The sequence below is a fragment of the Siphateles boraxobius genome, unplaced genomic scaffold (assembly GCF_051911475.1).
Source record: "Siphateles boraxobius isolate OS27281-9 unplaced genomic scaffold, OSU_SipBor_1 65, whole genome shotgun sequence".
NCBI classification, from domain to species: Eukaryota; Metazoa; Chordata; class Actinopteri; order Cypriniformes; family Leuciscidae; genus Siphateles; species Siphateles boraxobius.
The window spans coordinates 20,236,148-20,252,036 of NW_027509192.1; the positions used below are offsets into that span (position 1 = coordinate 20,236,148).

General features: G+C 40.0%; 1 protein-coding gene across 3 annotated transcripts in view; it reads left to right on the forward strand.

Annotated features, from left to right (window-relative positions):
- Positions 1 to 576: 576 nt before the first annotated feature.
- The window catches only part of ccdc136a (coiled-coil domain containing 136a), a 55,631-nt gene continuing 40,318 nt past the window's right edge, over positions 577 to 15,889 (forward strand). The window contains exon 1 of one of the 3 annotated variants that reach the window (XM_077209939.1): positions 577 to 632. The gene's annotated coding sequence lies outside the window, so the exon portion shown is untranslated. Of the gene's footprint in view, positions 633 to 5,902; positions 5,955 to 15,889 lie in introns of those variants that run through there. The other 2 variants (XM_077209941.1, XM_077209940.1) reach the window with 2 other exon arrangements.

The following is a 15,889-nucleotide window of genomic DNA, read 5'->3' on the forward strand; positions in this document are numbered from 1 at the left end:
TGGAAACACTAAAATATATACAGATGAGGCTTAAATCTAGTCCCAGACTAAAATGCATGTTTTAACTGAAAGCAACTTGCACTGAGATATCTTAAAATATGTCAGTGCCATTGTTTTGTCTAAAGATGCACATTAGTAATGTTTTTTTTTCCTTCTAAGGAACGTTTATAAAAGCTACTTAAATGTCCTAATTGAACTAAGGCCCAATCCTTGCTTAATCTAAGCCCTGTCTGTGAAACCAGGCCATAATTGACTGTTCACCCAGGCAACAGATTTCTTTCTCTACCGGTTTCATGTCTCTTGTAACACTCTGTGATCTTTATCTTCTCACATAGTAAATCATTTAATTTATATCAATATTTAATGTCCATTTATTAATTTATTTAATGAGTAGCTGTGTAATAATTGGCTCCGCTTGGCGTAGGCGTCCTTATTGCCCTGTCGATTTATTTGGTGGTTATGACTGGCGGAGTGTACGTGATCCCTTACATAATTTGTTGGTGAGAGAGAAAGAGAGAGTGAGAGGGAGGGAGCAAGGGAGCGAAGGCAAAAGAGTGTGTCAATGTTTCTCTCTTCACTCCGTGTGCTGTTTTTCTGCGGTTATCGTGGAAATGGAATCATCATATCAGCAGGTAACGAATCTGTTCCTCTGTGTAGATTGTGTAGAAGGTTATACTGCAGCTTCTGCTGAATGTTTTGGTGTGTGGATGATTTAATTGCACTGTGTTTTTTTAGTCTGAATTCTGTTTTTGTTGTTCTGTCAGTAGTTTGTTGTTCTGTTTTTTTACCCAATGTCAAAGATTTTTCATTAACAATTATATAAAACTAATAAAAAGTAAACAATTTTGCTAAATGTAAATCTATCCTTTTTTTCAAAGATGTTTCATTAGTTGTATTGGAAGATAAGGTGAAAATACAGATAAAGTTTTATATATCACAAACAAATATGTATTTGTTCCTAGTAACAATTCTCATTTCTGTAAATTATTGAGATCCAGCTGAATGAATTTGCTGGATCTAGAGCTTAGATGAACAGGAAGTTAATCGAAGTGGTGTGTCATTTTGATGGTGTGATGAAAATACACAAAATTAATCTGCTTATACTGAATTCTAGCAAGGTTTGGACACCAATATTCAAAACCGAACTGATCCATTAAGTGAAGAAGAGCAACCAAAAGAACACTTTATTATAAGTGGACAGGTAAAGATAAATTCTGTCAATTCACACTTTTAAAGCTCTCATATAATATGCAGTATTAAGAGTACTGCATGACGAAAGGTGAAAATTAAAAAGTGTTGAATTTAATCTTTACTATTAAACTGATAACAAATTCGTTGTTTATCATTCATGTGTTGATTTGTAATCGAGCTGAATCTCTGGTGAAAATGCAGAGGGTATCACAAACTAACCCTTTAGTTTCATTAGTGGTCTATGAAACAGATATTGCATATATTCTCTTTTCCATTAATTAATTTGTTTTCTTTGATCCTCCTCCATATTCACTGCCTCATTTCACCCCTTCACTCCATTTTTCAAAGAGTTCTCTCTTTCGCCCACACAGCACATTGTTGTACCAGCCAATTCTCAGCACCCACACACACTCTCGCCCACCAACACCCATCCACCACACTAATGCAGTGATGCCCTTAGCCCACACACATTAACACCAAACCACAATAATGCAAAAGAGCAAAGATGCCTTCAGCACTGATGAGCTCTTCCTGAACTCGTGTACAGAGAGAGAGAGAGAGAGAGAGAGAGCATCACCATGCAGATGACAACAGCGCCCTATAGTATTGTTGGAGTGTTATTGTGCCCTATAGTATTATTGTTATAGGTGTTGGAGCCTTGGTGAAATTTTTTTTATGTTCAGGCAACCCTGCTGAAGATCCTGAATAAACCAGCATGAATTTCTTATTTTTCCAGGCTGGTTAGATCTTGCATTAGCTGTTTCCATCTAAAAGTTGCAAATTTAACTTCATCTTAACTAAGTCTTATAAGACAGTTCTATGTTTTCTTATTGGATAAAAAATGCATCAGACTCAAACGAGTACATACATTTTTTATGAGCATTTTTAGAATTTATGACCATCTTGGATTTTCCATCTAGCAGTTTTTGTCATGCTATTGTCATGCTGTTCTTAAGCGAAACTAAGCTGCTGTATCTGGTTTACCAGCACTTCCAATCCCCATGCTGGGAACCAGAAACCAGCAACCCATGTTGGTCCCAGCATCCAAAACATACTTTATGCTGGTGATCAGCAATTCTGGATTTTTCATCTACTCAGGGCAGGTGCCTTTAAGAGTTGGTGCTGCAGGGACCCACAGTGGGCATTGAGACATGAGCATTTGAGCAGTGGTGGATCTGGGTCTGGGCCTTGAAGCAATGCTGGACCTGGTCTTCGGTCTTGGAGTTGTGGAGGACCCAGTCCTAAATCGGGGAGCAGTGGCCTTTGTGCAGTGGCAGACCTGGATCAAGGCCTTTTAGGCCAATGCAAAAAAAGACCATATTGCAAGGCTGCGAAAGAATAGGACCAAGAGACTGTGGCAGGGGATGGAGCGGGACCGGTTGTGACAAGGCATGAAAGACAGGACCATAAGTGACGTGACACTCTCATTCAGTGACGATAGGATGTCAGTAGATGTCAGGATTTCCACATCCACAAACAGCTTAATGTTTGGCCATATTGCCTCTAATAATCATGTTGCAATCTAATACAAAAGTTGCAGTAAACTTTAGGTGTCTTAAAGTGCCTGATGTGAACTGAATACTAACGCTTGACTAACCTGCTGCTCTCTCCTGGGCACCTCACTTCTCACTGCTGCTAGGTGAGCTACGGAAGTAATATGGCAAAGTAAGTGCAGTTGTGGAGGGCTGTTCAAATGAAATGTCTTTCATAGTGTGATGTCACAATGTGTAGGAAGAAGATTTTCTTTTTCTTTTTTGCAGTAAGGAGGAATTTACAAAAGTACAACGACGTCCTATATGTCAAAATAAATGTTTTATTCCTTTCATCCTGACTTCTTAATGGAACATTTAAGAACCAGAAACATTAAGAGAAATCAGAACCAAACACAGAACTGTTGAATTCTGTTTAAAAGAATTTAAAAAGATTTTAACTGTTAAAAATATTTCCATCCCTAGACCTCATGTCTGATCTAGGTTCTCCAGGTTGAACAACACAACTTAAAAAAAAGCAGGCAAAGTAATAAATTGCACAAACAATTAAATTAAACGAAACAGAGAATTAAAACTGATCAAACACCTAGGTAAGAAAATAGATAGATAGATAGATAGATAGATAGATAGATAGATAGATAGATAGATAGATAGATAGATAGATAGATAGATAGATAGAACTATCTGTGTGTGTACTTCTTACCTTCCCTTACGAAAAAAGTAGACTTCATAAAATGAACTTGAAGTATACTTCTAAGTAATGTTCAAGTATATTTTTAAGTATACTTTATATAGTAAGTATACTAATATCAATGTGTACTTATAGTAAACTTGTAAGTGTACTATTTCAATACTGCTTGGGACAAAATTGGCCCAGTTTTAGTATATAAAAGTATACGTTTAAGTGTACTATAAGTGTAACAGTAGTAAACTTTAAGCACACTGCAGGCTTCTCATTTGTAATGCATCTGTACTACAAGTGAACTTATAAGTGTACTACTAGTTTACTATTTTAATACAAGTAGTACATGTTTTAGTTTATGAAAATACACACTGAAGTGTACTCTCAGTAACTATTAGTATTATATACTGTAAATATACTTGTAAGTTTTCTTTAAGTGAACATAACATTATACTGATAGTTTACTATTTATATATTATTTTTGCACTTGCAGTATACTATGTTTAAATGTAGATTTTTATACTTGAAAAATACCTTTAACTGTACTTTAAATAATTTTTAAGCTTAATATTTAATAATTACTAGCTTCATGCATCCTTTTTTTCTCAACACTTGAATGTCTGTAAGTTTCATAAAGAAAGGCAACATTTGAAACAAAAAAAGTAGAGAAAATCACATTTTTGTCAAAAATTACACCTTGATCAGATTCAGAACGATGATCAAAACACAGATTACATTTTCAATGTAAGTTTCATAAGACTGTATATGAAAAACTATGTTCTAAAACTAAATAAAAAATATTTAATAGGCCAATCGAAAGTATTAACACAACTACAAGCCAAGTATATTTTGAAAACTTAATCTTTTGATCGAGATATACTTAAAAGTATAATTGAGTAGGCTACAAAGTACAGGGGCAAATATACTTTGGACTTTTCTCTCAGTATAAGTCAGGTCCACTTAAGTGTAATTTTAAATATATTTCTGAGAAGTATATAAAATGTAGACTGAAAGTATGCTTTCTTATTTTTAGTTTAAAAGAAGTATACTAATAGAACACTTGAATAAACTTATTTTTCATAAGGGAATTGCTAGGACCAGTAGGTATTCAAGAATCAATGTCATACAGCATGATATGATGATAGAGCAGCTCTATAATATACCAGAGACTAAGTTGCAGGCCAAGTAAGGTTAAAAAATCAGGCAAGTTCAAAAGATTTTGGAACTGATTTTGACTTTCATTTTAAACCTGACCTTACAAAAGGCTGCTTCAATACAGGCCGGGGTTCTATGAAGGGTGATACAGGGTGATAAGTACATTCAAACAAAAGCAAGAACACCATCCATTTAAAATGTAATATTAGCATATTGGCCACACAGATTTAGCAATACACCAGTGCGTATTTGTGTTTGTACTCTGGAGAGTGTCAAATGTTTCTATATCTATGTGTTTTTGCAGCATTGAGCAATGTAGCCAATCATAGACACGTCTGTTGATCTCCTGAACACCCTGGCAGTTCAGAACTCAGAATCCGAAGGCAATTCAATTATGTTGTAAAAATCATTAGTTATCAATGTAGTTCATTTATCTATACAGCAGCTATGGAGAAAACAGTGATGTCATCGTCCAGCTCAGTTCAGTTCTCATACAATGGTGTCAATGCAGTTAGATCAATAATATTGTTGAATATAAAAATGAACTGATGTGAGGGACCGCTTTTTAGTTTATGTTAAGTTTATGTGCATTCTATATATAATTAATTTTGATTTTTAATAAAAGTTTTGTCTTTATTGTGACTGAGAGGACCAACAGGCACTTATATACTGCAAAGTTTCAGGAGTGGCATTCAGATGCACCATCACTAATTTCAGAAGCACCCTTAGTGAAGTGATTCTGGAACTGGGCTTCCTTCAGTAATTCCTTATGTCAGTGGTTCCCAATCCTGGTCCTGGAGTACTCCCAGCACTGCACAGTTTAGATGTCTCCCTACATAATAACATACTAAATACTAAATAACACCCTATTCAACTCATCAGCTCGTTAGTAAAGTCTCCAAGACCTCAGATGGATGTGTCAGATAAGAGAAAATGTGCATTGTTGGGGATGCTCCAGGTTGGGAACCACTGCCTTATGTCATGACTTCTTTGATGGAACCAAATGAACCAGAACATTTGGGTGAACTTAGAACCAGAATCCAGAACTGTTAACTGTTGATTCGATAAAAAGAAAAAGCGCCCTATAGTTGCTTCAGTAAAATAAAAAGACAGTGCTCAGTTTTACTTAGGGCCATTGGCAGTACTGGGGCAGTTTTATAGGGGATGTTGCAGCCTTACCAAGAATAAGTGGTAACTTCTTGGACAAGGTTGGCCAGATACTACTGTTTGTTTCATTCTTAACTTCTTCTCAATAGCTTGCCCTCTAAAGGACCTGACAAAGAAGTGACAGGACGAGAGAGTGGTGTTGACGGGTTCTGAAAGAGGCAAAAGTAGAGGCGGTTCTACATGCCTTAAAATTTCAACAGACCCTTCATCTTTCGGACGGACACATCAGAAATTGGACTTGGGGCTGTTCTTTTTACAGACAATACAAGGTAAGGAGCATCCTGTGATTATTATAGCCATAAGTTGTCCCCTGCAGGAATGCAGTTACAATAGAAAGATGTATTGACCTTTAAATGGACTGTCCTGGAGCCAAAATATTACTTGTTAGTTAAGTGGGCAGTGAAAGCAAATGGCAATGCTTATTGCCTATTATGCCCAGAGTAGATCACTGTCCATCAAAGAGTGCATCCTCACGTCCAGCTATTCTGGAGGGAGGGCAGCCAAAGAGAAAGGAGTTACATCATCTTATTGAGACTACCTTTATTTAAGCTGGAGACAAGGCGTGGGCGTGACGGCGTGTGAAACAGTGGATTACATAATCTCATTTTGACTCAAATCACTGTTGAATCTTTAATCTTTGAAATCTGTGGCTCTGCGCAGCTGAAAGCGCTCATCTTGTCTGCCGTGAGCAACTTCCTTTTCAAAGCCAACAAAATTAAACAAAGCCTGGCCGTGTTGGGTCATAACCTCCATTAACTATTCATCTGCAAGGCTAGTGGAGGAGGCAGTCTCATTGATATCATCTGTCTCAAATCACTCTACATCAAGCTCCTCCAAACTAGATGTGGCCAATATCATGCTCAAGAAGAGAGCCGCAGAGAGGGCTTCCTGACCCGGCATGAGAGCAATGGAATTTCATTTGATTTCATGAACATTTTTATTAAACATGGACCTTTTTTAAACAAGCTTGTTTCTGTCATTGTAGGTTCATTTTGTAAATGTTAGCAATTAATTTAGACAAGTGCAAACTGCACGTTGGTAATATGCCAGTACAGTTGTACCTGCTCGTTCAGAGTCGCCTAGAAGTCGTGCAAGTGTTGCAAAAGTTACAAAAAATGTTGTGCACAACTGCCACACAAAATGGGTTCTCGCACACTCAATGTGTACGACCACCCACACTGCAATGACATAATTTTCACGCTCATGTGGAGGCGAATATAAACCAGGCTTCAGACAGCGCGGGAATACTGAATTGAGTTCTCTTTCATGTCTTCTTGCACTTGAACAGACAAATTTACAAAAAAAAATTGTCAAAAAAGGCCCCTCCCAATGAGTATCCTAGTAAACACAGTCAGTTATATCTTAAGTGAACGTAAAACTGTTGCGAAAGAAAACATTTTCAGGCTGCGTGAATGGAGGACTCAAAAGCAGAGAGTTCATGCAAAGTTTATTAGAAACTTTTGGGAATGAACAACATACAAAGTGTAGTGACACACACAGACAAAAGGGATGTGTGAGAGCTCCAGATCCGTCCCCACAGTATAGATCCAACAACACATGAGCCGAGGCACACAAAAATCTACTGACAGCAAGGGGCAGACACAGCAGAGAATATAAGGGAAAAGGGAACAAGCGACAGGTGAGGGCAATCAGCTTGTGATCTGCACACATCCACTCTGGAAAATCAGCGCTGATTGCCCAGGTCACGAGCTGAAAATGACAGGACAGGTGACAGGACAACAGAAAATGACAGGACAACACAGACAACAGGGTAGCCGAAGAAAGAACCGGGCAGAGGTCTGGGGCTGAAGGGGGAGCGAATGACGGGCTTGATCTTAGAGACAAAACCGGTTGGATATTCTTAAACTGGGGGCTTAATTTGGGTCAGGGTGATACTGGACTGAGCACCTTGGTAATGGAAAACGGTCTAATAAATTTGGGACCCAGTTTATGTGAAGGAAGTTTAAGAGGAATGTCCTCGGAAGATAACCAGACCTTCTGAAAGCACACATAAAGTGGGGGCTTAAAACGGTAATGATCTGCGGACGCCTTGTTTATGTCACAGTCCGAGTGAGGGCTTCTCTTGCGTACGCCACGTACGGAGGCATCTCTGAAAAAAAGAGTGCGCTGACGGAACATCCGTTGGATTCTTGGGAGGGGAATAATGGTGGCTGGTAGCCGAAACAGCAGTGGAAGGGAGACAAACCCGGAGACAAGACCAGGATGGATTTATGCGCGTACTCAACCATGGTTAATCAATACCCTCTCCAGATATTGGTTAGCTTGGCCTGACCATTAGTCTCTGGGTGATACCCGGAAGAAAGACTCACAGTCCCCCAATCTACCCAAAACTTAGATACAAATTGAGGGCCTACGTTCACAGGGAGGCCATGAATATGCAAAATGTGATCCAAGAAAAGAGTCGCAGTCTCCCTTGCTTAAGGCAATTTAGGGAGGGGAATAAAATGGGCCTCCTTCCAGAACCTGTTCACCACAGTGAGGACTAACATGTTGACGCTAGACAGGGGTAGGCCTGTGTTGAAATCTACAGCTATTTGTGACCAGGGCCTCGAAGGGACTGGCAGTGGCTGGAGTAGCCCTGCCTGGGGTCGATTGGCGCCCTTGCTCACAGCACAAACCGGACAGGCCGATACGAGCTGATGAGAGTGCCAAGCCATGGACGGCCACCAAAACTGCTGCTTGATTAATCTGCAAGTCGTTACTGGATGGCGAGCTAGTACGGATGAGTGGCCCCACTGTAGGACGCTAATTCAGACCGAATCAGGCACAAACAACAGGCTCTCAGGGCCCCCCCTAGAATCCGTGACATTGCACAGAGCCCAGTGTATTGGGCTTATCATTGATGTTGAAACTGAACCGACCGAAAAACTGTGCCCAGTGAGCTTGTTGAGAATTTAGCCATTAATCGGTAAGTATGTACTTTTTATGTGGATGTCATTTTTATGATCTGTCATGATTTATGATTTTTATGACAGGGGTGACAAACTTCCACGCCCTCTAACCAGTGGCGCCACTCCTCCAGCACCAACTTAACAGCCAGTAACTCCCTATTCCCGATATAGTAATCCTATTCCTACGGGGTTCAATGATGAGAAAAAAGGCGCAATGATTCTTAAAGTTTGTAAAAGCAGCCTGGGCCTGCGGTGACCAACAGAAGTGTTTTCAAGTGGAGGTGAGATCAGTTAGAGGAAGGGCGACCTGGCTAGAATTCCGAATGAACCGCTTGTAAAAATGGGCAAACCTCAGAAATCACTGGACAGCTCTACAACTATCTGGGGTGGGCCAATCAGCAACCGCTTTTACATTGGCGGGATCCATACGGATACCCTTGGGTGAAAGAATAAATCCCAGGATAGGAAACGACCGTGCGTGAAAGTCGCACTTCTCTACCTTGACGAATAAACGATTCTCACTCATTTGATGTGCTTGACATTGTCGTGCTCGTTCTGGGAGAAAATCGGGATGTCGTTGTGGTAAACAAATACAAACCGGTTGACCATGTCTCTGAGCACGTCATTGTCCTGGAAGACAACCAGGGAGTTTGAAAACCCAAAAGGCATGACCAAATGTTCAAAGTGCCCCATGGAAGTGTTAAAGGCGGTCTCCCATTCGACCCATTCAAGCCTTGATAATCTATACACTTTTTCATGGCCTCCCTCTCAGGCCCAGAAAGAAAGTAAAGGGACCCCCTAGGTGGAGAAGTGCCAGGCTAAGGCTCTACCGCACAGTCGTACGGGTGATGCAGAGGAAGAGATGAAGTTCGGGACTTACTGAAAACCGCTCTCAAGTCATGGTAAACCTCTGGTACACTCACCAGGCTCACCGGCTTCTTCAGAAACACCTCCGGACATTACAGGAGAAAACGCAGGACCCAAACATTGAGATAAATAAATTTGGCTCCATGCCAGCACAGAGTTAAGAGCCGAGTCAATGTGAGGGTTATGCTTGACCAGCCAGGTGTTTCCCAAAACCACTGAAGCGGAGGGAGAATGAATGAGGAGAAAACTAATCTTCTCAGCATGGTTGCCCGAAAATGTAAATAGCTAATCCTAGTGAGATTGGTGCTGCAAAAAGTCCTGGCTGAAATGGGCTCAGCCAGTGGAACAGGCAGAACACCTAAGCATGCAGCCAGCTCGGTGTTCATAAAATCCCCCTCCGCTCCAGAATAGATGAAAGCTTACACCTGATGAGCAGCCCCATTAAATTGCAATAAGGTCTGGAGGACGGAACGACCACCAGAGGGCCGCAGAGTATTAGTGAAGCTCATGCCTCTTCAACGGACACGAAGCCGCCACATGCCTCGCTTCCCCACAGGTACAGATTGTTGGCGCTGCTCAGTAACAGTCAACTCTCCTAATCTGCATGGGCTCCTCCTCAGACAAGACAAGACGCTGAGAAGGCGCTTCACCCCTGTAACGAAGGTTCTTTTTGTGGGATGAAAGAAGACAAGGGTCGGCGTAACGGGGACTCGTACAATTTATTAATAACAAAAACAAAACAAAGAAAAGGTGCGCCACATGCGCGTTCACCGTAGTAAAACGACAGCACAATACAAAGACACTCTTTCCCACTGGACTCAGCTCTCAGTTCACTTTTATCAAACTCTTTCCGATGTGTAAACTCAGTCCATTCATAAAAATTCTTTCCGATGTGCAACTCAGTCCTTTTGTCAGCCAACAGGTCGTGAGTGTTCGTACGAGTCCCCCAGTCCTTCTCTCTCCCGCTCTCTTGCACCAGCCAGCTTATATGCGGTCTCCCCACGCCAATTACTGCAATCAGAGACAGGTGTTCGTCATTTTGCACTTGACCCACTTACTTACCGCTCGGCTCCTCCCTCACTCTCTCGCTGCAGACTCCGCAAAACCACGCCCCCCTCATCACAACCCCCCACTCCAGAGGCCAAGCTGAAGAAGAGCTTGTGAGAGGACACACCCCTCTGATGCTGGGAAAGGAGCGCTATTCGGTTGTCAACTTGGATGGCAAGGTCGACAAATCCGTCAAGGCTGGGAGATAATTTGAGAGAATAAATCTCGTCCTTGATGTACTCTGCCAGCCCGTGAAGGAAATTATCCCACTGCACCTTGGCATTCCATCCGCATTACGCAGCGAGCGTGCGAAACTCGATAGAGTAGTCAGAAACAGACCGACCTCCCTGTTGCAGCAATGATAAAGTCTGCGCTACCTCTGTCCCCAGAGCGGAGCGGTCGAAAACTTGCGGAGCTCATTGTCCCACATGGCCATTCCCCAAGCCATTGCTTGCCTGATTAGAAGCATGATGGTGAAGGCCACTTTAGATTGTTCTGTGGGAAAACAGGAGGGCTGGAGTGAAAAAGTTACTCCCATCTCAGGGAACTTGCACTACAGCTTCTTCCATTAAGGAAGACTTAAGAGTAAGTGTTCCACTTAGAGTAAGTGTTTGAGTTTTCTTCTTTAGCCTCTCTTTTGACTTTATCTTTAAGCCAGCAAAGATTTGTAGTATTTTTTGCTTTAGAAATGTGTCTTTTAGCTGTAATTGGATTGTGTTGTACACTTGAATGCCAGCATGACATGATGGTTTAAATTGTCTCTGCTTATGATGTTTGTAAATTGACAGTATAGATGTTTTACTGCGTTCTGCAAACACTAATGATACAATCATGTTTTTTATTACCAAAAAGAGTGTTTTTTTGTGACATAAGGGAACAAAAGATGTGAATCACTTCTTCGTTTTTGATTTTATCAATCTAAATTGGTTTTGTCTGCTTTTATCTTGTTCTCGTTCTCAGCTTTGGTGCTCAAAGGGTTTTTTGATGTGCTGCTGTGGGTTACTGTGAACATGAGGAGCTGCTTCAAAGAATGACGGAGGGGGTGGCATAAATTATTCATAGACGCCTACACTGCTACACAAATACAAGACATGAACAAACATTAGACGCACACATTTTTATTTTATTTTTAGAATAAAAAAAGCATTTTCTTTATTTTTTGAAGCAATTTTCCAAATGAGGAGACATTGTCGGATTTAGCTCCTGTTGGTTGTCAGTTTTGTCCCCAAACCATAACATGTACACATACACACGTCTGTTTGCCAAAGTGATAACAAGATCAGGAGATGCATGAAAAGGTAGATCTATTCTGATGCTGTTACATATAAATATGTTTCAGAAATTCAAGGCAATTTCACAAAGGCAGAGAAAACAGCATTTTTATCATTGTACTTCAAGCAGAAAAATATGTAATTGAATATTGCTGTAATAAATGAAACCTGATTTTATGTATAGATTTAAAATACTGTGAAGAGTTTCCTGGTCAAAACTAGAAAATCATAAGCTAGAACAAAGAAAAGAAAAAGGGTTATACTGTCTCATGGATGAGTCACTCTTCATACTGTAGCTAACACTATGCTTCCTTTGATGTATCACTTCATTTCCCAGTCACAACTTGACTCTATCAAACTTTAATGAGGCATCCCATACCAGATTAATCCCTTCATGGATGAGAATATTCCCAGTCTGACGTCAGAAAAATATGTTTGACTGAATGTGTTCCTTATTACACCCATTACATCTCAGCATGCTAAATTACATGAGCAGAAAGTACTGCTTAATAATTGAAAGTTTTAATGTTTTCAATTACTTTCTTTAATTTGTTCAATTAATTCACGCTTAACAGAATAAAAGTTTATACAAATTCAAAAACGCACTCCCTTTTCATTTTAGAGTTGGAATCTGAATGGCATTGGCCATACCTCACAGGATGTTGGATTCGAAAGCTTCTTCTTACTGTGTATTTTTTTCTAATAATATATTTTTTTTCTGAGATTTTTTTTGAGACATTAAATTCCAATAACAAAAGTAAAATATAGCTGCAAAAACTGGCTGCTTTGAGATCCCAATTGGTCAGCTCATTCTGACGTAACATACATTATTAACCAAGACGTTCTCCTCTGTTCCCTGCCTGTTTGTTTCCTTGGTTCAGGTGTGTCTAGTTAATTATCACATTAGCTCCTTTGTTTGCCCTGTGTATTTAAGCCATGTGTTTGGAAGACTGCTGTGATTAGATCCTGTTTCAACTTGATTTGCAAGCACCCATTACAATTATAAAATAGTATAACTTAACAAAATGCTGAAAATCATAGTATTTAAAACAAAAAAAGTAAATAAATCGAATAATTATTGGCCTGCGCAGGTTCTTCTGACCTGCTACCAGGTTATGAGAATGTGCTGTCTTATCTAGACTGTTCAGCTTAACAACCAGTGCACATAACACAAGCATGTGATTAAGCAAGCAAACATCTAAGTCAAGCGGGCACACACAGAAGTGTTCTTCTGAGTACAACAATTATATATATTCCTATACCCGCTGTCTGGAAAGAAAGAAAGTGAAGATTAAGTGATCAACATCGATCAAGTGCTGCTTGCTTATGGTTTGGATCTGTGAGCTAAAGATGTGAGATGGAGATTTCCTCTTCAAATATCTTCACCTGTAAATATACCCAAATACTGAAGTATGGTCTGTGGCAACTTCTGGTTCATGCAGACTTAAGCATAAAACATGTCACCAATGACAACCATGGCTTGATGCAACAAGTGTAATGCTGATACCTAGATATCTTTAAGGGCACAACTATGTAAGAATTTGCATACATTTATCCTACAATCACTAGATCAATGTTATAGAGTTAGTAACATGTACTTGCTTTATCCTAAGAAGCTAAAGCAACAATGATAAACTGATAACCCCGAGCAGCAAGCGTTTTCCCAATACAACCAGATGAATCTTAGCAATTTGCTGATACATTATAAGCTTAAAGAGCAAACTTGAGCTGAGCTTAGTACAGAATGTTGTAATAATACTAGAAAGCCTAAGTAACAAGAATGTTTCTTAATTGCCTTGAACAACAAGTACCGATAACAATGGTAAGCATACCCAGATAAGAGTAGAACAGCATGTTGGCAATGACACCAGATAAGCCTAAAGTGACAAGCATGTTTCCAATAACAGCATTAATTACAAGCGTGTTGCCGATACCCAGATAGCAGAGCTGCTTACAGCAGAGTTGAATCTGTTTGCATCATTGAATCGTTATTTCCTGACATCACTGCAAGCTTCGCTGAAACAATCTACACTGCACAACACACTATACAAACAAATGACCCGACTTAACTTGATGAGTTTAAGCACAGCAGGTTGGCAGTGACAAGCATATTGCCAATGACAATGGAAGTACATATAATTGCAAGCCTTGCAACAAGCATGTTACTGAAAACAATTAGATGGTCCTTAAAGGGGTCATATAATAGTACATGCACTTTTACAAGTTGATTGTACTGAAATGTGTGTTGGCAGTGTCTGTACACAACCATCATATAATGATAAAAATCCATCCAGTGGTTTTGTTTTAATCTCCTTATATGTTTTCCCCTGCCTCAAATTGAGCCATTCGATTTTGTGACGTCACTAAATCGGACGCCCCTCCCACGATTGATAATTGACAGCAGCGTTTCAACACAGACCCGCCCTGCGCGAGCTGTCATCGTAGTCCGCCATTGTTTGAAACACTGGAGCAGAATGGCGTCCAAGCGATTGTGGTGTTCTGTTCTTGGGTGTAATAATAAACACTAATAAATAATAAATCATTTTAATGTTCCTAAATTCGAACCGCTGAAGACGCAGTGGCTGAGTTTTATTTTTGAAGGGAATATTCCCAACGATCTACGTAAATGCTTTTATGTTTATGCTAATCATTTCTCACCAGACTGCTTTATAAAGGAGTGTCAGTGTAAATCTGGTTTTGCTAAGAAGCTGCTCCTGAAAACAGAATCGTTACCAACTATTTGTGTTCCTGCTGCACCTCCAGAAGAATTGAGTGTAACGTTTTATTAACCTTTAAATATTAATCTTTGCAAATCGCTTGCACGCTTCACGATAAATGCGGCTAATGTTTAGACTCAGGGTATATTATGCCATGTTTTCTATGTAACGTTACGACGTTCTCAATATAATTCATAATCCCACGTTTAGAATGAACAACGCGTTATGGTTAATGTTTTATTAAAAACTGTGTACGCAGGTGTACATCACGTGACATTACGTTAACCACCCATTCAGAAATGTCCTGTTCGAGCCTTAATTGTCGAACTTCTTCGGGGCCGTCATCTTTTTCCGGGTCCGACTCCGGTTCAAATTGATACGGTTGCACAGATGTGTCCTTAGAGACTCCCGCTGCCTTTCTCCAAAATATACCCTCAACTGTTGTCAAGGCAACACTCCACGTGTGGTTGTGTCAAAACCAAAATGCCCCACAGAACAGAGGGGCGGAGTGAGCAAAGCTCATTATCATTTAAAGGCATATGCACTGAAATGGCGTGCTGAAAACAGAGCTGTTTTTGTCCATGTAAAATTAGTGTTTTCTTATAATACTAATGAGAATTTTTAATAAAAGTATATTACAAAGTTTTCATTTAGACCCTGCCATGATCCAGCCTTCTTGTCCTTGATTTTCCCTAGTCTTGAGGCTGGATCATGATAGACCCATGTTTTTTGTACAAGCACATGGCCTTTTGTTTTGGCCATGTGCTTGTGTTGTCTCGTTATGTAACCCCGCCCCCTTGTTAGCCTCGTCTTGTCTTTATTGTCAGGTCAGTTTCACCTGTCTCTGTAATTAGTGTCTCCCTTATATGCCCCTTGTTTTTGCTGTCCTGGGCTGGTTCATTGTGATTCTCTGTGTGTGTATCCTGTGATACAATACCTGTGTGTAGACCTTCCCGTGAGTACCTTGTGAAGAACTCTGTCTTGTAAAATCCAGATCTTGTTGCTGTTTTTAGTTATTTGTCTAGTTATCTGTCAAGTCTTAGTCTAGTGTTGTTAGTTTTTGTTTTTGCCCACCAGCCTTGTTTTGCCCCATTTTGGGTTTTGTTTTCCCTCTTTTGTCTGAATAAAACCGTGTTAATTGCATACTGTCTGCGATTGGGTTCATCTCTCCACAAACCATAACAAACCCTAAAGATTCATATTAACTTGTACAAAAATTGCATTATATGACCCCTTTAAGCCTATTGTTGTTGATACCCAGAAAGCCTTGAGCAAACATGTTGCCAATAGCCTGATAGCTTTTAAGCAATGAGCATAAAAAGGAAAACATAGCTTTGTGAAGACGTTGAGAGATTACAGGAGGGATATAGCCAGCTTTGACGTGGATTCT